At 33.3% G+C, this 25,459-nt stretch overlaps 1 long non-coding RNA gene across 1 annotated transcript; it reads left to right on the top strand.

Annotated features, from left to right (window-relative positions):
• Positions 1–9,953: 9,953 nt before the first annotated feature.
• Positions 9,954–25,235, top strand: LOC127703247 (uncharacterized). Its single transcript, XR_007982875.1, has 3 exons — positions 9,954–10,026; positions 19,749–19,791; positions 25,162–25,235. It is a non-coding gene; the product is annotated as an uncharacterized LOC127703247 (long non-coding RNA).
• Positions 25,236–25,459: the final 224 nt, after the last annotated feature.

Below are 25,459 nucleotides of genomic sequence, written 5' to 3'. Positions count from 1 at the left end.
CGGTGTAGGATTTTTTTGTCATTTTTGAAGGCCGTAACGTTGCCTATAATTTCTTACATACACTGATTTTCCACTTAGGCGGATAGATATCTTATTGGCAATCATATCACATCTCCGTAATTCTATATGATATATTTGCAACTGGACATTAAACAATCAAGTAGATATAAAAATAAATGTGTATATATAAATACACTTATGCAAGAGGTTAAACGCTTAAGACTTGCATGGATTTGGTTTGACTTTCTCAAGAAGCTTACAAATTTCAACTGTATATTTTAATAGATAAGCATGCAGAGAAAGAAACAGCTCTGGTGATGGAACAATTTTTCTAATTGTTCGATCCTGCACCAAAAGAAAAATTATTATATAATACGGTTGGTAGTAAAGTGTGTCCCTCGGACTTTTTCCTTAGGTAAGTTAGTCTATGTTCATAATTTTGATAGGACATTGGTTTTCTGTGGAACCTTTCCTTTGATAATGAGTCCATGGTAAGATGAATATGTCTGGAAATTATTTTCCTTGTTTTCCTTGTGAAATTCTTCATATATCAACGTGCTTCGTTTTCTTGTAAAACACGGAACTAGTCAACCAAGGAGCAAATTCGAATTCAGTTCATGGTTATTATTGTTTGTGAAAAGTAGCAAAAGTTCAATATTATTAATTACTTGAAATATATGAAAAATTTAATAAACAAGACCCTGTAACTCGTAAACGTTTAATCTAAGATTTATAAAAATCGAAAGGGAGCTTACATTAATGAATATAAACAATTCGCAAAGGTTGCATGTTAATTTGTTAAAGCGTTTTTGAGTTATTGTCCGACATGTTGACGACGGACGGACAAACAGACAATACCCTCATATACATTAGACATGCACCACCAGAGTATATCAGTACAAAAGGAGTCACTTAGTAAATGATTTTTACAGTACAAAAGTAACTTAATGTAATTAGAATGTTTCTCTAAATATGCATGAACTATTTGTCACTGCATTGTGTGTTTTTTTTTATATATAGGAATGTATAAATACCCTGCCACGTCTGGTCTGTGTTTTGATAGATGTTTTTTTTTTTTTTTGCTTTGTATCGATCTGATGAGCTAATAGACATAAGAAGATGTGGTATGAGTGCCAATGAGACAACTCTCCATTCAAGTCAAAATTTATAAAAGTAAACCATGATAGGTCAAAGTACGGTCTTCAACACGGAGCCTTGATTCACACCGAACAGCAAACTATAAAGGGCTCCAAAACTTACTAGTGTAAAACCATTCAAACGGGGAAACCAACGGTCTAATCTATATAAAAAACGAGAAACGAGAAACACTTATGAACCACATCAACAAACGACAACTACTGAACATCAGATTCCTGACTTAGGACAGGTGATTAAGCCCTTTTCGGCTGATTTGGATAGTTTGTTCATATTTTTTGCTGTAACACCCTTGTCTCAGGCTAGGGAGGCGTGGGGAGGGGTGAGCTTTCACAAACATGTTCAACCCGCCACATTCCTTATGTGCTTGCCCCAAGTCAGAAACCAGTAGTTTACTGGTTGTCGTTGGTTCATGTCTGTCATATTTTGTTTTCGTTAATTGATTTGTTATTAAATAGCCCGTTAGATTTCTCAATTGAATTGTTTCACATTTCTCATGTAGGGGCCATGTATAGCCGACTATACGGTGTAGGATTTTTTTGTCATTTTTGAAGGCCGTAACGTTGCCTATAATTTCTTACATACACTGATTTTACACTTAGGCGGATAGATATCTTATTGGCAATCATATCACATCTCCGTAATTCTATATGATATATTTGCAACTGGACATTAAACAATCAAGTAGATATAAAAATAAATGTTTATATATAAATACACTTATGCAAGAGGTTAAACGCTTAAGACTTGCATGGATTTGGTTTGACTTTCTCAAGAAGCTTACAAATTTCAACTGTATATTTTAATAGATAAGCATGCAGAGAAAGAAACAGCACTGGTGATGGAACAATTTTTTTCCTTAGGTAAGTTAGTCTATGTTCATAATTTTGATAGGACATTAGTTTTCTGTGGAACCTTTCCTTTGATAATGAGTCCATGGTAAGATGAATATGTCTGGAAATTATTTTCCTTGTTTTCCTTGTGAAATTCTTCATATATCAACGTGCTTCGTTTTCTTGTAAAACACGGAACTAGTCAACCAAGGAGCAAATTCGAATTCAGTTCATGGTTATTATTGTTTGTGAAAAGTAGCAAAAGTTCAATATTATTAATTACTTGAAATATATGAAAAATTTAATAAACAAAACCCCGTAACTCGTAAACGTTTAATCTAAGATTTATAAAAATCGAAAGGGAGCTTACATTAATGAATATAAACAATTCGCAAAGGTTGCATGTTAATTTGTTAAAGCGTTTTTGAGTTATTGTCCGACATGTTGACGACGGACGGACAAACAGACAATACCCTCATATACATTAGACATGCACCACCAGAGTATATCAGTACAAAAGGAGTCACTTAGTAAATGATTTTTACAGTACAAAAGTAACTTAATGTAATTAGAATGTTTCTCTAAATATGCATGAACTATTTGTCACTGCATTGTGTGTTTTTTTTTTTATATATAGGAATGTATAAATACCCTGCCACGTCTGGTCTGTGTTTTGATAGATGTTTTTTTTTTTTTATTGCTTTGTATCGATCTGATGAGCTAATAGATATAAGAAGATGTGGTATGAGTGCCAATGAGACAACTCTCCATTCAAGTCAAAATTTATAAAAGTAAACCATTATAGGTCAAAGTACGGTCTTCAACACGGAGCCTTGATTCACACCGAACAGCAAACTATAAAGGCTCCAAATCTTACTAGGGTAAAACCATTCAAACGGGGAAACCAACGGTCTAATCTATATAAAAAACGAGAAACGAGAAACACTTATGAACCACATCAACAAACGACAACTACTGAACATCAGATTCCTGACTTAGGACAGGTGATTAAGCCCTTTTCAGCTGATTTGGATAGTTTGTTCATATTTTTTGCTGTAACATCCTTGTCTCAGGCTAGGGAGGCGTGGGGAGGGGTGAGCTTTCACAAACATGTTCAACCCGCCACATTCCTTATGTGCTTGCCCCAAGTCAGAAACCAGTAGTTTACTGGTTGTCGTTGGTTCATGTCTGTCATATTTTGTTTTCGTTAATTGATTTGTTATTAAATAGCCCGTTAGATTTCTCAATTGAATTGTTTCACATTTCTCATGTAGGGGCCATGTATAGCCGACTATACGGTGTAGGATTTTTTTGTCATTTTTGAAGGCCGTAACGTTGCCTATAATTTCTTACATACACTGATTTTCCACTTAGGCGGATAGATATCTTATTGGCAATCATATCACATCTCCGTAATTCTATATGATATATTTGCAACTGGACATTGAGCAATCAAGTAGATATAAAAATAAATGTTTATATATAAATACACTTATGCAAGAGGCTAAACGCTTAAGACTTGCATGGATTTGGTTTGACTTTCTCAAGAAGCTTACAAATTTCAACTTTATATTTTTGCAAATGATCAACCTCTTTTCAGAAACAGTTTATCTAAAATTGAGAATGGAAATGGGGAATGTGTCAAAGAGACAACAACCCGATCATATTTGCCTTTTTGTTGTGGGATGTATGAGTACCCTGCCATGTCCACTCCGTGTCTTTGGTAGATTGTATTCCTATTTGTATCCATCTGATGAGTTTAACCTTTTTCAACTGATTTTTATAGTTTGATCTTATGTTGTACAGTAACAACACTCTTGCAGGTTAGAGGAGGGTTGGGTGCCCGCTAACATGTTTTACCTCGCTACATTCTATATGTCCCTGTCCCAAGTCAGGGGCCTATAATTCAGCCGTTGTCGTTTGTTTCTGTGTATCATATTTTTTTTCGTTAATTATTTTTACATAAATTAGGCCGTTAGTTTTCTCGGTTGAATTGTTTTACAATTGTTCATTTCGGGGCCTTTTATAGCTGATTATGCGGTATGAGATTTGCTCGTTGTTGAAGGCCGTACGATGACCTATATAAATATAGTTGTTAGTTTTTAATGTCATTCGGTCTCGTATGGGGATTTGACTCATTAGCAATAATACCACATCGTTTTATTTTTTTATTGGCACTGACTGAGTTTGTGTTCTACAGCAACTATCTAACTATGTTAAGAGCCTAAACAACGCTTCTTCGGTTTTGAAGGTAGAATATGCTGTAGCAAAACCCGAATCAGGGTTGAATTAAACATATTATTATCACCGACATTGTTAGTCTTTAAACAACATTTTTTTTTCTGACGGCTTTAATTTAGCTGATTGTGTGTAGTGGGTGAACCTACTAGTTGCATAAGTAATATTGCATGACTATTGTACTATTTCGTGAAATTCCCCCTGTTAACCTTACTGAAATGTTCCTCTGGGGAACACATAGCGTTATATTCGTCTAGGGACACATCTATCATTTATTGAAATGGTATCCTGGGAACACATGACAAAAGTTACCATTGAGTGAAGTGTTCCTCAGGAGAACATTGTAATGAAGACTACATATACAGTATAGGAATTATGACTTACCCGAGAGTTATAGATTAGTCAATGATTTCTCTTTTGTAATATTCTCCCCCAAAATTGGCAAGTCTTAAGTTATTAAATATTTACTGCTAAGAGGGATATCATATTGATCATTTAGTCATTTAATGTGTTCCCCAGAGGAACATTTCACTAAATAGTTAATTTTATTACGTGTTCTCCTGGGAAATATTTTTGTGTTTCCAAGAGGAAAATTTCACTGAATGGTAACTTTTGATGCGACCCCTTTAGATACACTTAGCTGCGTGTAAATGTTTTTTATGGTAACATTTCTTTATGGCAACTTTTATCGTGTATTCCCAGAGGAACGTAACAATGGAAATTTGAAACCAGTGCGGCAAATTTTTAATTTTTAATCCAATGCCGAAGAGACAAAGTCGAGCACTGTATCAAGCAATTAAAAAACTGTCAACCTTCAGTTCCCAAAATAGGCTTTGAACAATAGACGCATATACTTATTAAATGGGTTAGCTTTTTTCTATTCAAATATTATTCGTACGATGTACTTAACATCAGTAACCAATGAGTTTACGTCTCCAGTGTCAGAGTTTAAATTTTCATGTGATATTCGCACTCATATAATCATTACATGAGTAAACTTGTTATTCTGATGCTATGGGAAAAGTACCACTTAACCTGTGTACGTACTATTAACCATGTTTAAACGACGGGTACCATTATTAGAGCATGAACAAGTCACTCATCCGGAGCATCAGAGTTCATCTACGGATTTAGTTTAAACATATTTATTTATAGTGGAATGGGAAACAAGTTATTACAACTTATATTAATCCCTTTCCACTTTGCTGGTGCGAGTGCTGCCTTGTATCGGCATTAGCCTGTTCTTTTTCGATATCTACAAGGGTGTCTTTTAAGTGCAAAATATATTGCTCTCTCTTAACACGGGTCAGCCATTTATAGTCCCCTTCCGACGGACTATCATCATTTCTCAAGACCATTCTCGCAAATGGTGTCAAGGGAGAGCGGAAAATTCAGCCCCTAAAATTTTCTCCCCGGAACGGAGATCGAACCAGGAACCTTTTTTGTTTGTAGTCCGATGCGCTAACCACTACACAATGGATTTGATGCTGTTATATAAAAATAAGAAGATGTGGTATGACTGCATATGAGACACCTCTACACCAGATTTCGAATGACATATAAGTTTACAACTATAGGTCACCGTACAATACCTTCAACAATGAGCGAAACCCAAACCACATATCAGTTATAAAAGGCCCCGAAATGACAAATGTAAAACAATCAAACGAGAAAAATAACGGTCTGATAAAATAATGCAATGAACGAAAACGGATATGATATACATTAACAAACGACAACGACTGAATTATAGACTCCTGATTTGGGACAGGCTCATGCAGAATGTGGCTTGTTGGTGCAAAACCCTCCTCCAACCTGGGATCTTTCAAAATAAAATTCTTAGTATAAAGTTTTTACTGTTGTTTATCCTTTTGATGTTTTTCTTTTGACAAATGTGTTGTGCATTTTTTTCCTTGACATGTTTTTTTTTATCGCTGGGTTTCTTTCGTCCCCTTTCTTTTTATATATGTCCAGAACGATATATGTTTTGTTTGCATTAAATCCTGAATAGAAATTCATGACAAATATAAAGCAACAGAAACACGTCGGACAGCATGTTTTGCTTAATATACAGTGGCGGGTCCAGAAATTGTTTTAAGTGGAAGCCCACTGACTGCATAAGAGGGGTCGCTCCAGTCATGCTTCAGTGATTCCCTAAATAACCAACTAAATTTTCCCACAAAAAAGAGGGGCCTGCTCCCCTTAAATCCGCCTGTGTTATATGTATATATACCGGTGTCCGATATTTTTTATACAGGGACTCATATCAACATTATATACTTGTAAAGTGAGAAATACATGTAGGTTAATATAGTTTAATTTACGTTCTGTACTTAAGAATTTGTACTAAACTATGCATCTCATTTGCTACACTCGTAGTTACGTTGTAGCTATGTCGAATCAAAGCTCAGCTTATGTTTTTACAGTTTGTTAGGTAACATATTGACTGCAAATAAAGCCAACTAATTTTAACGGTTCTATGTGGTTATAGTAACCTCAAATTCTGACACACATATACCCTCCCTTCCTTTCGCCAATTTAAAATTTCAAGTTAAATGATAACAGATTATGGACCATTTTCGTTGGTTTTTGATGCATTTTTTTTTATAGCAAGCCTGAAAGGAAATTGAATGAGTCGCTTTGAATAAACGGTATAAAAAGACGCAATGAAGGTATTAAATCATAATGATAATGACAAAAAATTGGATCAGTATTTTTTGTTGAAATACATGCTTTAAAATATCAACGATATTGATGATAATTAAGTCAGTATCATCCCGATATGGTAAAAAAAAAATTGACATAATAATACGGACGAATTTGAAATAATAAGTCTTTTCTCGGCTACAGAAATGACCCTCCCCTTTTCCCCTTAAATTTCATTGTTGCGTTCTTAATTCCAGTTTTTGTAACATTTTGATACTTTAATTAATAATTTTCTTCAATTAAAATATTTATCAAAATATTGTATTTCATTTGGAAAGATTTTAAATGATAGGAAATGTTCAATTAGCACAATTTTACTGTATTTTCACACTTGTTGTCAGGCGCGTCATAGGTTTTTCCGAAATTTGGAGCCTCGAATTTGACACAAATTATTTTTGAATATTTGTATGTTCTGCCATTTTGTAAAATTTGGTAATTTGAATATATATTTATTGCATTCGTCGATTATATCGATATTTTGCTACACAAAACAAGGAATTAGCTATCATTTATATAGTTTATTTGTTAAACGGAAGCGTTATCATTAAAAAATGTGAGTATTTGATATGATTTAATGTGATATGTGGATTTTATGATAACCAAGCAACTTTCGAAGTTTGCATACAGAATATATACAAAAAGTTTAGTATTTTCGGGAAGATTTCATGTAATTTCAGTAGTACGTAGTATGAAAATGAAAAAGGTTTCATGTATGCGTTAAGCATTTTAAGTACACAATTACTAATCAAAATATAAGGCATGCAAGTATAATGTGTGACTTATTTGTGTACAGTTTCCTGTAATATATTCCGGCCAGTTTCATTAGCGACAATACAACAAAAGGTTCTTATGTGATTATCGAAATGAACTAGAATTCAATTTTATTAACCATTTGTTTAAAATAATTAGTATGGCATTACATGTATTCATAATTTGTATTTGTGAGCATGGTGAGAAAGAAAACATTAAGCTGTCAAGATAAATCATCGGTGATAAGAGTGCAATGAAATAGATGTTGAAATGTGGTAATAAAAATAAGATATACAGTCGGGTCGCTTTACAGTACTGAGGATGGAAACAGTTTCTTAATCATAAATGATATAAATATTGAATATTTACTTTCTAGCCAAAGTATCAAATCCAATATTGCGCTAAAGACGAAAATTAAAGTGGTACATTAATCAGAAGAGATACTATGCTGTTATTTTATTTCGTTTTTTAAATCACCTTTCCTTTGAAAAGGTGTGCTTTTGCCAACATTTGGCGTCCGTCGTCGTCCGTCCGGTGTAACATATTCCAAACAACTTTCTCTGAAACTACTGTGCCAATTCGCCGTTTCAGAATCTCATGCATTCTGGGTAATATTTTCACAAGCGTACATCAAAACGTTGTGATTGGTTTAAGATGTTCTAAACTATGGAAATTCAAACAATGACGTACGTTATTTTCATTTTGGTGTACGAACAATGGTCCTTAAGATTCTGAAAAGGCGAATTCAAACCACACTTAAGCGGAATATCCGTAGGGTATCAAGAATAAAGTTTGTGTTTTATTTTCTGTTTCGTCAAAAACATGGCCGCCATGGCTAAAACATAGAACATATGGGGAAAATGCACTGAGTTTTTTCGCTTATATCTAAAAAATTAAAGCATTTAGAGCTTATCTATTTTAAGGGATAGTCAAGTTCTATTAGCCCTGAAATTTTCAGATGAATCTAACAACAATTGGGTTGCTGCCACTAAATTGGTAATTTTAAGCAAATTTTGCAGTTTTTGGTTATTATCTTGAATATCATTATAAACTGTCAACCGAAAAAATGTGCAGCAGAGTAAGATATACAAATAATTTTATATGACCAAAATTGTCAACTGATCCCTTAAGGAGTTATTGCCCATTAAAGACAATTTTTCACACTTTGTTTATCTATAGATTTCCAACTTTGAAAAATTTTCTCCTCTGAAACTACTGAACCAAGTTAAACCAAACTTTTTGGCATTTTTAATTAAGCCACCCATTAATATATATTGAAAAGCAAAAAATAATCATTGATGAAAGATTTAATCAAAAAGTACAGGTGAGCGATTCAAGCTCTCGAGAGCCTCTTGCTTTTATATCTTTCTGATTTGTAATGAGATGATATAATGGAAACAACTTTATAACTTCAAATAGTTTCCACACCAACGGGATATTTATTGGTGATGTGTGTTGAGTAGATAATATGTTTTGGATAAAGGATATTTCAGTTGAGAGCAGCAATAACTGGTATTCGATTCCTAATAAACAAAACATATTTCATTTAAAGGCAACGAGACAGCAGCCCAAGACATAACTTTAATCGAAATTAAATTGGTGACTGAAATGTAATCTCTGCTGGCACAAAGCATAAACGTGTTACTTTTTGTCGATCAGGATGTATGCATTATACTGTTTTTATTTTGCATATTTAATTAATTTGGCTAGTTTTTTCGTAATGAATTATGTTAAACTATGTCGCCGGCAAAGATAGAAAAAAAAAAACAACAGATAGAAAAGTGATATTGCACAGTCAGTTTTTTTTTCAAATATCTTAAATTTAAAAGCTTCAATCCCTTCAATCATGAAAACCAATCAAACGAATTCCTGCTTTATTTAAGACATATTCAAAAAATATATATCTAACAAAAAAATAATTTTTTGTTTGTCACTGTGTTAAAACAAGGAATTGTATATTTTAGATATACAATTCCTTGGTTAAAATATGTGTATCCTTCTGCTGGAAAACATAGTGATACGTTCACAGACAGTAGATTTGTTCAAGATAAAAATTAAAAAAATTAGAATAACACAGTATAAATTTCATGTACACGAAACGATTTTTTTTAGGATTGATCTTCGTTACGAACGCTCAAAGTCGAACATTTGTAAGGGCCCGAAATCGAGATACAGTCTGTCTCATCTGTATACAGAACAGACACGGATAAAAATTAAGATTCCCCGTCACCGAGTCTTCATATTATACCCATCTAAGCTTCTGAAAGTTTATGCAGACGGAAAAGTTAAAAATAGTGGATCCTTAAGACATGTTATTTTGTACAAAATGAAAGCAGATCGAATGGTAAGAACGCGAATAATATAGAATACTAAGATGTTTGTGAAACTATAGTGCATTTTGAGCGGGTTGACGACTCAAGGTACGTTCAGAACAGACATGGAATTATTTCGTGTTGTTTTCATATTATTTCCCGTACATTAGATCACAATGCCTATGCTATTATGTTACTGTTACACGCCATTATTCCGACAGTCCATTAGCCCGACAGCTCATTAGTCCGACGGCCCATTCTTCTGACAGCCCATTAGTCCAACAACCCAAGTCCGACAACCCAATAATCCGACAACCCATTGCTTCGACAGCCCAATAATCCGACAACCCATTAGTCCGACACTAAGAAATAATTATTGTGCGGCATCAGGGTAAAACAAAAAATGTCTGTCTGTATTATAACGTATATGTAATTACATATGTACAGAAATAATTCCGTATATATGTACTATAGGATAGGTATAGTTTGAATACTTTTTATATACTTAATTCAAAATCTGTATATATGTAATTAAAATTTGTGTATAGAGGTATATTATTCAATTATGTATTTTCGCGCCTTTTCGTATATACAGAAATCGTTTATGTATTTACAGAATTAAAAAAACGGATATACAGAACTATTTCTGTATGGATCGAATTCCGTATATACTGAATTATGACGTAACAATTTTTTTCATACGCAAATGCAGACTCAGTCTGACTATACAGAATTTAAATTAAGTATATATATACATAATTCAAATTATGTTATACAGGGAATTTTTTATACGGATTCTCATCAAACTATTTTCAACAAATTACTAGCGGGGTCAGAATATGATTTGCATTATAAAATACAGAATCTATTCTATATATTGGATATTGTGTGGCTCCAATTTGCCCAAATCCGACTTGTTTCCTTAGGGATTAGGTGGGCGTTTCTGTGTCTCATGTAAAACAACCTATGACTTTTAAAAAAAAAATGATTGATTGGTTGATTGGTGATTGCTTTACGCCCCATCAGCACAAAAAGACTATATCGCGGCGAGAAAAAATCTTAAATATGCTTAAAAGTGAGACAAACTGATGGATGCATTTTTTTAACGCAACCTAAGGGATTCTACTGGGGCCCCTTATTGTGATGCATTAACATCAGTGTACATTTTACAAGATATTGTCAATAATAGTAGTATCTGTTTTCTTCAATATTCACATTTTGCAATTGACCTTCAGCATCACACGCTTTTTTCAGAAACATCTTTCAATCAGTTTAATTGAGGTCTGGAGCTGGCATGTCAGTAACTGCTAGTAGTCCATTGTTAATTTATGTATCATTGTCATTTTGCTTAGTTTCTTTTGTTTTCTATTCTGACATCTGACTCGGACTTCTTTTAAACTGAGTTTTACTGTGCATATTGCTGTGTGTTTCTTTATTCTACATTGGCTTGAGGTATAGGGGGAGGGTTGAGATCTCACAAAACATGTTTAGCCCCGCCGCATTTTTGCGCCTGTCCCAAGTCAGGAGCCTCTGGCCTTTGTTAGTCTTGTATGTTTTAAAATTTTAGTTCATTTTTATGTTTTGGAGTTTAGTATGAGGTCTATTTTAACTGAACTAGTACTCATTTTTATTTAGGGGCCAGCTGAGGCCCACCTCCGTGTGCAGGATTTTCTCGCTGCGTTGAAGACCCATTGGTGGCCTTCAATTGTTATCTGCTCTTTGGTAAGGTTGTTGTCTCTTTGACATATTCCCCATTTCCCCAGTTTACTCCAAAATTACAAAAAAATCTATACATTAGTGTTATGCACAGTCAGATTGCCTCAACAATTTTCTTGACTTAACCAATGAATGGCAGACAAACCAAGCGTTAGTCCAGGAGAAGGGAAATCATTTGACAAAGACTAACGCGGGACAAGAAAGACCCACAATGTCTTAGACACATGATTTTTTTATTAGTTGTTATTGGCTTTGATCTAGTATCAGTAACTGCGAGTACTCTCAGATCTGTACTTTGTGTTTTTGTTGTAATGAGGGATGTATTATAAATACCCTGCCACGTCAATTGTTTTGTTATAAATTAAGCTGTTAGTTTTCTCAATTGAATTGTTCCATATTTTTCATGTCGGGACCATTTATAGCATTATACGGTATGGAGTTTTCTCATTGTTGAAGGCCGTACGGTTGCCTATAATTGCTTACATCCACTTCATTTGAACTTTGGTGGTAGTTGTCTTATTCATTTTATTAGCAAGCAAATCACATATCCTTACTATTATATTACACAAGAACAAACAGCCAATCAAATTCAATAAAGAAGTAGTCACAGTTTGCAACGGTCCAAGTTTGTTGTGGTCCGAGATGCCCCTATAGCTTGAAATAACCAGCACATAGAATATCTTATATTACCGTTTTCTGCAGCAGAAAACGAGAATACCAAGGCATCAACCATTCGTCTTTTATAAGGAGGGGGGATGCATAGTTTTTTTCTAGAGTCTATTTTTTTCTTTTAAATGCAAAGCAAAAAAAGGTTTTAAATAGTTTAAGTAATATTTGTTAAGAAACAGTATTCATTCAACAGGTACACAGCATTCATATTAAATACTTTTTTGGGGCTTTATTTATGAATATTTTTTTTTTTTTTCAAATCAAACAATTAAGAAAAAAACATCCCCCCCCCTCCCTCAAAAAAGATAAATGGTCGGTGACTTTAAGATTTACGAATTTAAGATGATTATAATGATTTAAGCTGATTGGGTGATCTCGGTTAAGATGCTGTACAACGTACCATTGACTGCTTTTTTTTTTTAGAAATCACATGTAGTCCACCAAAGAACATTTCTAAGATATATCCATCAATTGGTCATTGCCATAAATTTTGCATAATCAGGGGATCACTAGTACTGCATACAATCTATTTTAGGAAAAATAAAGGGCTCTGGATCTTTATAATAGATCTACAGCCCTGAAATTTCCAGAGGAAGTAGAAACTACATGTGAGTCATGAATTTTGTTTGAAACGTTCACAAAGATGGTGAAGGGCCTATAAAAAACTATACAGAACATATCAAACTCTTATGTTTTACTTGTGTTTGTATTGTTATTTTCTATGTACATATCTGGCTTAAATATCTTGTTATTTTATACTCACTTTATCAGGACCCTTGCCCTCAAGGGACTATTTGCTATCCCTGTTGTACATGCAATTGTACGCGTGTATTTTTCTGTCCTTTACAACCCAACAACAAGATGTCTCATTCGTCTGAAAATTTCAGGGCAGATAGATTTAAGCCTAATGAACATTTTTACTTAAATATACCTCAAAAATAGTGGTTGTACAACATGTACAACTTATTATCTTTTTCTTAACAAAAATTGTACAGGTAATTAGTAATTACCTGTACAATTATATTTGTAGAAGTAATAACTTGTATGATGGCATCCTACAAGTAATTGCTCGTTCAAAGTTTTTGCAGAAGTAATAACTTGTACAAAATAATAACATGTACACAATGTCTTTCTCGTTTCTTCTGTAGATATCTATAATGAAAATTAAAATTGAAATATTTGTCTTCAAACAGAAATTTGGGAGTTCAAACAATTACAAAAAATATATTACAAGCTATGTTAAAGGCGGTATGGAAGTATAAATGAAAAATGAAAAAAAAATAATCATACTTTGCTAAAAATTTTAAATAATATACGAGGTTATAGCTCTTATAAAGTGCTTTTTGAATATCAAAAGAAAAAGTGGGACATCGTACGTTTTTTTCGACAATAACATTAAATAGAAAATTGCTTGTAGATTCCTTTAAAAATTGTAGAATTTCTGAGTTACCTCCCCTTAATACGCTTAGATAAAATAATGATGAAGCATTTTACTTATTGAGGTGCTTAAATGAATCCTGGACGCACAATTTTTTTTAGATGCATCATATCATTAACCTGTGCATCCATGGGACGCGTCCTGGTCCTGCTGAGTCCTAGCATTATCAAGATCATCCTTTAGCTGTTAAATAGTATTTAAAAATATGCTTGTCAATATGTTGTCAATATTGTTTTTAACCAGAAATTGATTTCACTAATTATCATGCATGCTTGCAATAATGGTAAATTCCTAGAGAAACACAAAATGGTGATACAATTTAACCAGGCACATAATCACATAGTAAGGCCACACCAATTTAATTCCTTGTTCAACGAACCCGCCCGCACATAATTTTTTCTAAACAGATTTTTTTTTTTTTTTAATATTCCCGCTTCCCGCATGCGGAAAAGTAATCGTGTCTATTTCCCCTGCCGTTTTTTGTTGTTGTAAAAAGATATTAATATTGGTTTCCTTCCCCTTTACTTACATTCCCCTGCAAAATCATGCTGATTTTCGTTTTTAGAATAAAGTATGCAGAACTTCTGAAAGAAGTGTTGCCTTCAACTGCAACATTGTTTGCCGGCGGAACAAAACTATCCAAACCCACTGAATGGTCCGGGTACACAGTTATCGTCCTTTGAGTTGTCCACGAATATAGTCCCTAGTGTGGACAGTGTGTTACTTGTCGATTTTTTTTATACCCCTTCCAAATTTATTTCTCCATGTTTCATGACTCAAATAGTAAGTATGGGGGTGAAATGACACTGTAAAAAAATGTGGGTCATGAATTTTAAAGTACAGTAGTGATTTGGTCCAGCTGAAAAATGTTAAAAATTAGCACTTCGGAAGCTGTCAAAAGATTTGAAGACCCCCTTAACATGAAATTGTCCATATTTTGAGTTAGAGCCGATGAAGTTTTCTATAATTTTGATATAATTTGTCACAAAAGTAGTACAACACACTGTAAAAATATTATTGAGAAAGCGCAGGTGGGATTTTTTAAATTTTCATTTATTGTCTAAAAGAAATGCACTACGAAATAACTGTGTACTCTGACCTAAGAGGTGAAATCAGGAAATATAGAATCTGTACTTTGGCAACTTCCCTGAATGATTTGATGGTGTCAATTTATCAAATAGCATAAAACTAAAGGATTTAAACTTTTATATGATAGAATTTATGCAAAAATTACCAATTTTGGTATTTTATGGTCAAAATAAGCATTTCATAGCTTTTTCAATTTTGATGCATAAGTGGCATTCTGACTTTCTATCTGACAGGTTTTTATGTGTCAATATTTGTGTTTCTATGCTTCAATCCAGTTGTATTACTCATTTGTGAACTCTGAATCTACAGAAAAGAAGATTATCTCAGACAATATGTGCAAAATGTGTTGTATATATATATGATCCTCGTCTAACGCCCTGTTTGGATCAAGTTAAATGTGAGGAGCTTGGAACATAAAAGTTGAAGTCCATTATAAAGACCTCACTTAATTTGTATAAAAAGCACTTAACAATGTCTTTTGTACCTGTTTTATGTCACATAACATCTTTCTTTTCTTCTGTAGGATAGCAAGTGGTTCAAATATAAGCCTGTTGAGACTAAAATTGCATGCATGTTTTTCACTAAAAAGTGAAAAATCTTTGTATCAGACCATACTGTCTGCAAAAAAGTTGAATGCAAGAGTCTTTTTGTGCTCATATTTATTGTATCATGTCACTTGAGTAAAGAAATGAAAGAAATGACACAAAATTTTATTTCCTATAGCTTCAATATGCATTTTTAAATGTAAATATGTGATACGGCCTAAATTGACCCCAAATTATTTTCAGTCTTACTTGGCCTAAGACCCTTTTAAACTAATGTGATATGTTATTTGTAAGTTTTCTTTCCATTTAAAGTACATTAAATACATACGTAAGGATTATTTATAACCAAAAAGCTTTACAAATTTAAAATTGCTGGAAAATATTACATCTTCATGTAAGGCCCCCCTTCATTGGAAAACCTCCATTTTTAGCCACAGGCTCATATAAATTTGACTTTTTAATAATTATGATAAGTCTGATAAATCAAATGAGTACTCTATTGCTTTTAATACATAATATATTATATATTAAGGCATTTCAAAAGTATTTTTTTGCAATATTTTAATTTTTTAAGCCCTAAATGTTGATAGTTGAAAATTTTCAATTTTAACGTCTAAATTTAACACACAAAGTTGAATATAGAATTAGTCATATTGTCTATAATATAAATCCTATTGCCATGAAACTTTGTAAGCAGTCTTATAATTTAAGAAGCTTTGGTCATACCAAGTTTCATTAAGATTGGTCAACTTTTTCTACCCTATTAGGTCCGGGTACACAGTTATCGTCCTTTGATTTTCGTTGTCCACGAATATAGTCCCTAGTGTGGACAGTGTGTTACTTGTCGATTTTTTTTTATACCCCTTCCAAATTTATTTCTCCATGTTTCATGACTCAAATAGTAAGTAGAGGGGTGAAATGACACTGTAAAAAAATTTGGGTAAAACAAGGAATTATTTGAATCTGGAACAATTTTGAATTCTGGAAAATTGATGAGAAATATATGATGAAAACTAACCCAACTAAATAGGGTTAGCCATGCGCGCATGGCTAAGGTGGGTTAGTTAGTTCATACTGTAATGATAGTGAAAGTAAAATTAACCTTAGCCATGCATGCATGGCTAACCCTATTTAGTTGGATTAGTTTTCATCATACATTTCTAATCAATTTTCCAGAATTCAAAATTATTCCAGATTCAAATAATTCCTTGTTTTCATGAATTTTAAAGTAAAGTAGTGATTTGGTCCAGCTGAAAAATGTTAAAAATTAGCACTTCGGAAACTGTCAAAAGATTTGAAGACCCCCTTAACATGAAATTGTCCATATTTTGAGTTAGAGGCGATGAAGTTTTCTATAATTTTGATATAATTTGTCCCAAAAGTAGTACAACACACTGTAAAAATATTATTGAGAAAGCGCAGGTGGGATTTTTTTTATTTTCATTTATTGTCTTAAAGAAATGCACTATGAAATAACTGTGTACTTGGACCGAATGTCTATGCACCTATCCTGAGTCAGGAGCCTGTTGTTCAGTAGTTGTGGTTTGTTGGTGTGGTCCATAGTTATTTCTCCGTTTGTATATAGATTAGATTGTTGGTTTTCCTGTTTGAATTGTTTTACACTAGTAATTTTGGGGTCCTTTATAGCTTGCTGTTTGGTCTGGGCCAAATCTCTGTGTTGAAGGCCGTACTATGACCTGTAATTGTATTAACTCTAAATACATTATCAGGTTGGGAACAATCCTCCAAATGAATAATCCCTTAAATGAAAGACTGTCCCTCATTTTACTGTTGTAGAAAAGAAAACAGAAAAAACGTATATTTTTTAACCTAAAAGGGGGGAAAATTTATCATATTTGGAACAACTTTTCTAAAAGAGGGGTCCACTTATTTTTAATAATAAAGAAGATATATATAATTAAAGTCCATGCAGCACTATTAAAGGTGTCAGACCACCAATTAAAAGTCCCTATCTGTTCAACCAAAATTTGTAATTTTCACAGCTTTCTAAATTTTTTACCTTAAGTTTAATTTCTGGAAATCTTAAATTAGTATACTATGGAGTGCATTAATCCTCACTGTTGAATGCAAACTCATAGACAAGTAAATTTTGGCTCAAAATGGTCTTAATATATTTCTCTTTCACCAAAAGTTTCATTTCTGCCAATTTGTTGGTTAGTTTAAGTAAACAATGACATCAAATGCACTATTTTTTGTCCGAGTAGGCCTACTTTCACATACGTTCTAAATTGGAGGGAGTAATTGGTGGTCTGACACCTATTACAAAATTCTTGGACATGTTTTGACCATATAATACCAGATATATGTATAGTTCTTTGGGAAAAGGTTCTTCAAATGATATAAATATGTGCCCTTTTCAGGCTTTTGAACTAGAAAGTGGTTTTTCTTTCAAAAATTTGCAAATTAAAGTTTTTTTATTAAAATTTTCCAACCCGCTCGCCCCAATTTTTGGAGTCGAAAAAAAAACGGTAGAACAAGAATTTGCTTGGTGTGGCCTAATAGCTCATGCCATCAAACCAGAAATCTGAAGAAAATTGAAATTTGTTTTCCATTTCACACCTTTAACAGCAATATAGTTGTCAAAGAGGCCAATTAATCATTGAATGATTGCAAACCAATGTACTTAAATAAATAATTATGTTGTGCAACTCTTTTTATAGGTCATTAGAGGAAATCAGATCTAATTAATAGTTTTCCGCTTGTCAATAAAAAATTATATGTTAATTCTATTTGTCCAATACCTTCATTTAATTGTCTAGGTCAATCTGACAAACGGTAATATCAAGCCCTATCTATACACCTTTTCTCCTTCCTGCCCATTTGTTTCATTCTGGAACAGCCCTTAATGTTTAATTATACCCCATGCAACGAAGTTGCGGAAGGTATAATGTTTTTCAGCTGTCCATCCGTCCGTCCATCCGTACGTACGTACGTCCAAAAATTGGTTTCCGTTCTCTTACTTCAGTTTTCCTCAACCAAATGTTATGAAACTTATACACAATGCTTATTACCACAAAACACATATCAAGTTTGAATTTTGGTGGCGTCACTTTAACTGTTCCAGAGTTATGCTCCTTTACAAATGGAAAAATTGCTGAATTTTTTCTTTACCGTTCTCTAACTTTAGTTTGCCTCAACCAAATATTATGAAACTAATGTGCAAGGCTTATTACCACAAAATACAGATCAAGTTTGAATTTTGGTAGCATCTTTTTTTCTGTTCTAGAGTAATGCCCCTTTACAAAGGGCAAAATTGCTGAATTTTTTGTTTCCCTTCTCTAAGTTCAGTTTGCCTCAACCAAATGTTGTGAAACTTATACACAATACTTATTACCACAAAACTCAGATCAAGTACAAATTTGGGTAGTGTCACTTTTACTGTTCTTCATTTATGTCCCTTTATAACTTTATATGATATGCAAGCGGGGGCATCATCTGTGTCACATGGACATATTCCCCATTTATTTTTCTAGGAGTTATGCCCCTTTAACTTAGAATTTGGCCAGTCCTGTTCTTGTCATCGCAACTTCTCTGAAACCGCACAACAGAATTTCATGAAACTGAAGATAATAAGGACATGATACTATGCAGATATTCATATCAACAGGAAATTACGATTCAATTTTTTTCTAGAAGTTATGCCCCTTTAACTTAAAATTTTGGCCAAAATATACTTTGTCATCACAACTCCTCTGAAACCACACAACAGAATTTCATGAAAATTTGTAGATAATAAGGACATACTATGTAGATGTGCATATCCACAGGAAATTATGATTCAATTTTTTTCTAGAAGTTATGCCCCTTTGAACTTAATTTTGGTCTAAATATACTACTGCCACAGTTTGTAATCGCAACTCCTCTGAAACCACACAAGACAATTTCATGAAACTTTGTAGTTAATGAGAACATAATATGTAAATGTGCATATTCACAAGAAAATTTTTATCAGTTTACTTTTCAGTTTGTTTTGTAGAGTTATGAGTCTTTGAACTTAGGAATCTGTTGAGATTTTGTTTGTCCAGTGACAATGTGGGGGCTTTGGGGTATGTGAGCGTGCTCACAAAGGTTCTTTAATTATACATGCGATGTACAGGTACATAAAACAGTACTTCATATTTTTTGGCCGCATTTGGTGATCTCTCATCTTATCCTATATATATACACAGATATGTATATTCTTTAAATTAAATCAATATAATTCAGAAATTTCTAAAATAATTTTGAAATTGCTCAAACATATAAAATGTATTAAAATGAAATATTTTTTATACAGGACAAGGAAAAGTGAACGTGCCCAAATCAAAGGCCAGAAAAATGTAAGTATTAATAAATGAGTCATAACAACAGTGTAGGTGTGTTCAATTAACAAATTTTTACTAAAAGTACTTGAAAACATATTAAAAAGTGGATCTTAAAAATGCATAATTTCAAAATAATTTCATTTTTATGCACCACCTTGGGGTATATGTTTTTTCTGTCTGTGCATCCATTCATTTGTCCGTCCGTCTGTCCATCCGTCCGTTCGTCTGTCCCGCTTTAGGTTAAAGTTTTTAGTCAAGGTATTTGTTAATGAAGTTGAAGTCCAATCAACTTGAAACTTGGTACACATGATATGATCTATCTAATTTTAATGCCAGATTAGAGCTTTGACTTCAATTTCACGGTCCACTGAAGATAAAAAATGATACTGCTAGTGGGGCATCTGTGTAACCTGTATACTATGGACACATTCTTGTTTGTGTGTGTTATCTAGGTTATTAGTCTTCATCCTCTGCCAATTTTTAGCTCACCGGGGCCCTAAGGGCCCCATGTGAGCTTATGCCATCACTTGGCGTCCGTCGTCGTCCGTTGTCTGTCGTCGTTGTCTGTCGTCGTCGTCGTCTATCGTCGTCTGTCGTCGTCGTAAACTATTTAAAAAATCTTCTCCTCTGAAACTACTGGGCCAAATACCTTCAAAATTCAAATAAATGTTGCTTAGGGTATTTAGTTAATAAATTGTATCCGAAGTTTTGATCCATTTACAAACATGGCCGCCATGGCGAAAAATAGAACATAGGGGTCAAATGCAGTTTTTGGCTTATATCTCAAAAACTAAAGCTTTTAGAGCAAATCTGACATAGGGTAAAATTATTGAATTGGTCAAAATCTATCAGCTCTGAAATTTTCAGACGAATCGAACAACCCATTGTTGGGTTGCTGCCACAGAATTGGTAGTTTTAACAAAATTTTGCAGTTTTTTTTTTATTATTTTGAATATTATTATAGATATATATAAACTGTAAGCAGCAATAATGTTCAGCAAAGTAAGATCTACAAAAAAGTTAATATGACCATAATTGTCAATTGACCCCTTAAGGAGTTATTGCCCTTTAAAGACAATTTTACACAATTTGTTCATCAAGTTTGCTAACATTTAAAAATCTTCTCCTCTGAAACTACTGGGCCAATTACCTTCAAACTTTAACTAAATGTTTCTTAGGGTATCTTGTTTATAAATTGTATCCGAAGTTTGTATCCATCAACAAACATGGCCGCCATGGCTAAAAATAAAACATAAGGGTCAAATGCAGTTTTTGGCTTATATCTCAAAAACTTAATCTTTTAGAGCAAATGTGACAGGGGTAAAATTGTTTAATTGGTCAAGGTCTATCGGCCCTGAAATTTTCAGACGAATCGAACAACCCATTGTTGGGTTGCTGTACCGAATTGGTAGTTTTAACAAAATTTTGCAGTTTTTTGTTATTATTTTGAATATCATTATAGATATATATAAACTGTAAGTTGCAATAATGTTCTGGTAAGTAAGATCTACCAAAAAGTTAATATGACCATAATTGTCAATTGACCCCTTAAGGAGTTATTGCCCTTTAAAGACAATTTTACACAATTTGTTCATCAAGTTTGCTAACATTTAAAAATCTTCTCCTCTGAAACTACTGGGCCAATTACCTTCAAACTTTAAGTAAATGTTTCTTAGGGTATCTTATTTATAAATTTTATCTGAAGTTTGTATCCATCGACAAACATGGCCGCTATGGCTAAAAATAAAACATAAGGGTCAAATGCAGTTTTTGGCTTATATCTCAAAAACTAATTCTTTTAGAGCAAATGTGACAGGGGTAAAATTGTCTAATTGGTCAAGATCTATCGGCCCTGAAATTTTCAGACGAATCGAACAACCCATTGTTGGGTTGCTGTACCGAATTGGTAGTTTTAACAAAATTTTGCAGTTGTTTGTTATTATTTTGAATATTATTATAGATATATATAAACTGTAAGCAGCAATAATGTTCAGCAAAGTAAGATCTACAAAAAAGTTAATATGACCATAATTGTCAATTGACCCCTTAAGGAGTTATTGCCCTTTAAAGACAATTTTACATAATTTGTTCATCAAGTTTGCTAACATTTAAAAAATCTTCTCCTCTGAAACTACTGGGCCAATTACCTTCAAACTTTAACTAAATGTTCCTTAGGGTATCTTGTTTATAAATTGTATCCGAAGTTTGTATCCATCGACAAACATGGCCGCCATTGCTAAAAATAGAATATAAGGGTCAAATGCAGTTTTTAGCTTATATCTCAAAAACTAAATCTTTTAGAGCAAATGTAACATGGGGAAAATTGTTTAATTGGTCAAGATCTGTCGGCCCTGAAATTATCAGACGAATCGAACAACCCATTGTTGGGTTGCTGCCACCGAATTGGTGGTTTTAACAAAATTATGCAGTTTTTATACAACCGCAAAAAAATTTTTGTGGTAGTATATTGGTATGACGTTGGCGTCGTCGTCGTCCGAAGACACATTAGTTTTCGCACTCTAACTTTAGTTTAAGTGAATGGATCTCAATGAAATTTTACCATAAGGTTCAATACCACAAAAGGAAGGTTGGGATTGATTTTGGGGGTTATGGTACCAACAGTAAAGGAATTAGGGGCCAAAAAGGGGCCAAAAATAAGCATTTTTGTAACTTCCAGACATAACTTGTGTGTAAGTGTATGGATCTCTCTGACATTGTACCACAAGGTTCCATATCACAAAGGGAATGCTGGGATTTATTTTGGGGGTAATTGCCTCCAAATTTTAGGAATTAGGGGCCAAAAAGGGGCAAAAAACAAGCATTATTTTAGTTTCATGACAATAACTTGTGTGTAAGTCTATGGATCTCTCTGAAATTGTATCACAAGGTTCCATATCACAAAGGGAATGCTGGGATTGATTTTGGGGGTAATTGCCTCCAAATTTTAGAAATTAGGGGCCAAAAAGGGGCAAAAAACAAGCATTTTTCTAGTTTCATGACAATAACTTGTGTGTAAGTGTATGGATCTTTATGAAATTGTACTACAAGGTTCCATATCACACAGGGAAAGCTGGAATTGAGTTTCGGGGTAATTGCCCAAAAAGTTTAGGAATTAGGGGCCAAAAATAAGCATTTTTCTAGTTTTCAGACGAAAACTTGTGTTCAAGTGTATGGATCTCTCTGAAATTGTGCTGCAAGGTACCATACCACAAAGGGAAGGCTGGGATTGAGTTTGGGGGTGATGAATCATAAAGGGGTTCAAAAAATTTGGGGGGGGGGATTTTTTTTTCCTTTTTTTTTCTTTAAAATTTACCATTTTAAATTGGTTATTTCTGATTTATATATAAAAGCAAATAATAATGATATGGTTTGAATAGGTAAATTAAATTTTTTTAAGTTCTTAGACCACTTTCATTCTGTGTCAGAAACCTATGCTGTGTCAAATATTTAATTACAATCCAAATTCAGTGCTGCATCAAGCTTGAATGTTGTGTCCATACTTGCCCCAACTGTTCAGGGTTCGACCTCTGCGGTCGTATCAAGCTGCTCCCCAGCGGAGCATTTTATTTGTTATTATTTTGAATATTATTATAGATATATATAAACTGTAAGCAGCAATAATGTTCAGCAAAGTAAGATCTACAAAAAAGTTAATACGACCAAAATTGTCAATTGACCCCTTAAGGAGTTATTGCCCTTTAAAGACAATTTTACACAATTTGTTCATCAAGTTTGCTTACATTTAAAAATCTTCTCCTCTGAAATACAGGTGAGCGATTCAGGCTCTTGAGAGCCTCTTGTTAGTCTTACTTTCCATGAAATATTTGATTAGGATTTTATAAAACATTTTTAACTTTTTGAAAATTCCACATGACAACCGATCAGACAATAGTTTTAAATTGACTGAATGCAGAAAAATACAATAAATGATGCTCAATAGGTAGTAGATACATTTAGCTTTTAAAATACAACCAAGGCATATAATGATCATATTAATGGTGCTATGTGAATAAATTTATCGGTTTACAAGAGCTAAATTAGCGTCATCACTATAAGCTATGTACAATGGCTTCCAGGTTTATCATACTTGTTGGTGAGTTCTTTGAATTTATCTTCATTCACTCTTGTCCTCAGTCCCTGGTTCATATGATTGGCTAAACCATGATTAATTTTTGGACCTGTCTTTTCATCAGAATTTATAATAAAATCTTTCATTGGTTCTAAGACATTTGCATTTTCAGTTTTTTTAGATCTGCTTCATGTTCATCATGATCATTGTTCTCCGAACAATCTTCATCATTGCAATCTTAACTTTGTTTGTCACTTGAAACATCTGGATATAATTCAGAAGGTGCAGAAATATTATTGTTTGTGTCAAACAAACAGTCCATTTGTGATTGATAGTTATCTTTTCTAGATTTATTTTGAACGACCTTTCTTGGTCTGGCCATTGTTGCCAATTGTCTAGAATAAATCTTTGGTGCTGTCTGAATAGTATCAGTTTGTAAATTCTGTTTTTGCATCAAAGTTTGTATGTATAACTGATTCTGCAATAACATATTGTAGAAATCCGATATAGCTACTTCCTGTGTTTGATTGACAGGAGTATTACCCATGGCTCCACCTCCTACAATAATGTTTTCAATACTCGCTTGAAAAGCACTGTTTTTTGTTATCATAACCTGGCGAAATAAGTTGCCTGTGGTCATAATTTGGGCTGAAAATATTGTCACTTTTAGAACTTGTCTTGGCCTTGCCAGAAAGTTCCGTTACCGTTCCATTTGCAAATGTTTGCTGACAACGTAACAAAATTATCCATCACAAGCTACATCGTTAGAATATTAATGAATCCAAAAACTATATCAAATCGTAAATATTGTATTCCAAATGTCACAAATAATTAATTTCCAAATAAAAACAAGTATGATATCCATTATTTCCAATAAACTTAAGAGGGATAAATTTCATGAATTGACCTCATAAGACCAAATACGCTAGTGACCTCTACGATCTGCTTGTGCATCTCATGGTACTCTCAGCATATAGGTTCAATAAAATTAAAAGGTGCAGATATAATGCTACTTTTTCCTTCTTATCAGAGTCCAATCTTTAGGAAAATTGCTCCTGCACATCCAAATGTGAGGGACAAACTAGCATCTATTTTTACACTAAGTGAATCTCTCGAGAGGCTATTATTGACATCCATCTTTTGCCTTTTAACTTGGCAGTTGAGCCTCCCTTGTGAAAGAATTCCTGGATCAGCCTTTGCTTTATAAATCTAGCCAGCATGTATTAAACCAATCTTACTTCATAAGTTAATATATATACATACATAACATATGAATTCAAACAATCATAGAATTTTCATTTCTTTTTCCTCATTAGGTGTCTAGTGCAGTTAAAGAGGCAGAGTTGTATATAAGACAGGGTATTGACAAGGATGGTTTTATTGTCAAAGATATTAATCCTGAAATAGGTGAGTTTTGTTAGAATTTTATGTGTTGTCCTCCATTGATATCTTTGTAACAATACAGCCTTCCATTTCAGTTTCTAGGTAAATTCTAACATTTTGGCATCAAAGGTACAGTGAATTAGAAATTATTGTAAGGTTTCCATTAATTTGTTTGGACACCAATTCACCCACTTCAACTTGAAAATGCCTGTACCAAGTCAGGAATATGAC

Source organism: Mytilus californianus, unplaced genomic scaffold (genome assembly GCF_021869535.1).
Source record: "Mytilus californianus isolate M0D057914Y unplaced genomic scaffold, xbMytCali1.0.p SCAF_5, whole genome shotgun sequence".
Lineage (NCBI taxonomy): Eukaryota > Metazoa > Mollusca > Bivalvia > Mytilida > Mytilidae > Mytilus > Mytilus californianus.
Note: the sequence above shows the minus strand (reverse complement) of the source record. Positions and strands in the feature narration are given on the sequence as shown.